The sequence below is a fragment of the Pinus tabuliformis genome, chromosome 3_1, assembly GCF_031772625.1.
Source record: "Pinus tabuliformis cultivar Carrire ecotype Pingquan chromosome 3_1, CPIR1, whole genome shotgun sequence".
In the NCBI taxonomy this organism is placed as follows: Eukaryota; Viridiplantae; Streptophyta; class Pinopsida; order Pinales; family Pinaceae; genus Pinus; species Pinus tabuliformis.
The window spans coordinates 776,150,320-776,152,475 of record NC_142301.1 but is presented as its reverse complement, the minus strand read 5'-3'; the positions used below and the strand labels follow the sequence as shown (position 1 = coordinate 776,152,475).

The following is a 2,156-nucleotide window of genomic DNA, read 5'->3' as shown; positions in this document are numbered from 1 at the left end:
AAGCTCGTACGATACCTTTGCGAGTAATTATTTTCTTCTTGCGCACCATTATCGAATGTATTGAGTTTACTAGGCTCAACTGAAAATTTGCATCGTGAATTCGTGCATATCCTTTGCAAAGAAATGTTAGGGTTTTCTGTAGGTAAACCCCTAGGTTGAGCTCATTATTGAAGTTGTCAGCATTAGCCAACATTCCCACAAAAGACTACACCCACTTAACTGAATCAGAGTTCAAGTCCCTGGGGCATACTACTTCTAGTTTACTCAATAAAAATCCATCTCTTGAGTTAACGATTGTGAGTTTGACTTCAATTATAGAGCTCAATCCACAGAGAAATCATAATAATTTCTAATCATGCAATGGATTTTTCTAGCGATCTAATAAAGCATCAACTGCAGCTGCTATATCTACGGACCTTGAGATGAAGGATAATGCGGCCACCAACTTGTAGTTGTTTCGCCATCCTACGATTATCTATTTGAGATAATGATCAGGTAGCACTAACTCATTTTTTGGTGCCAAAATGTTGTTCTCCCCATTGATTTTGAGTGTGCCTTCACTCACAGTGACAACTCAATTTCGGTTGTATGTTATGTTGGTTGAAGGAATGATGATGGAATCCTTCATGAGCTCCTGTCTTATGGGATAGAATAACAGCCTAGGGAATTTGTGTAGACATCTCCAAGGAACCTTTAGCATGTTTTCTCTTCTTCTGTGTATATGGTTATGTCTTTCTAATGTGTGTGAGTAATCTACAAATCTTCCTTCCCATGAATGCATGATATCAATGAGCTAGGTAAATTTAGCAACAGCCATAGGATTGATAACGACAAAAAAGACATCAAAGTTTTTCCTCATATTAGCTACCAAATTGTGTTGACAGAGACTTTCAAAGTCATGAGCTATGCTTCTTATGTCTTCACTATATTCTTATGTTTCATTGTAGTGCTTTACAAGGCAGTTCCACACCCATGAAATAATGCAAGCATTGAACCAATTTTGGTTTACTGAAATAATGTCCTCTACATTTTTTTCTCCATGAAACTAACCACTTGCTACAAAGAATATTTCATTCCTTTCTTGCATACACTCCAACAAATCTGTCTCAGAGAATCCAGGGAGCTGTGTTGCTGAGACATCTCCATAAATATGACAGAAAATTTTCTTCATCTATCTGTCATACAAAAGGTGTGACTGGGAGGGTGAAGGAACATGCCAGAATTTTTGCCACAAACATTTTCAAACTAGTTATATGACCTAAAGACATCTGTGTGTAATGGATTCGAAGAACCTTTTGGGCCCATACATACAAGAAACAATCTGAGCATGACACGTCACATTCACAACCTTCATCAACACCTTGAATTCCATGGATGCTATAAGAATCAAGGTATAGTTTGAGGTAGTCATCTAAGAAAAATGTTGGAGTAGTGTAAGAATTGTTTAATCTTGATATTCCTTTACAAAATGCCAATCCTTGAAAGAAAGTAATGATAAGTAATTTTTTCTCCCATCATAGTTGTGTCATAAAATATACAATTGATATTATGCCAGTATTTGATGTATTTAACAATCATCATCCCCAATCTCTTCTGGTCCGTGAATTATTTTCTGTCACAATCTTTAACTTCAACTTGGGATTTGGAGAAATTTAGGAATAAGAATGAAAGATTGGGTTGTCTAGCAAGAGAAGCCCAATAGTCTCAAGCCCTCCAATCATCCATGAGGCCAGTGAGGAGGACTGGTTCATTGGAATTCATATATTTATCTCTAAATTCTCGGTAGCTGATCTTCCTTCCATCGACTCAGCGTATCTTCCTACTTACCTTTATCGTCATCCTCTCTACCTCAATATATCCATCAACCTATGCCTTAACCTCTGGTTCTTTCTCTTTGGGCTCTAGTGATACCCCTGATGGCTTGGCCTTTTGGGTGACTAAAGAGCTTAGATTGTTATCCCCTTGATCTGAAGGTCTCTTCTTCAAATTAATTTCAATTTTAACAAATTGAGTTTTTCCGTTTATGTCTTTCTTAACTAATACATTAGATTTGTTCTTTAATGTTATATTATTTACATCACTATCCATAAGGGACACTTTATTGGCTTGTTGTAGATTGTCTCTTGTCGATAAAGGTTTCTCATCTTCAGAGTCGT

The 2,156-nt window shown here is 36.7% G+C and overlaps 1 pseudogene; it reads right to left on the bottom strand.

Annotated features, from left to right (window-relative positions):
* Positions 1-793: 793 nt before the first annotated feature.
* Positions 794-1,839, bottom strand: LOC149189693 (arginine-specific demethylase JMJ20 pseudogene; annotated as a pseudogene).
* Between the last annotated feature and the right edge of the window lie 317 nt (positions 1,840-2,156).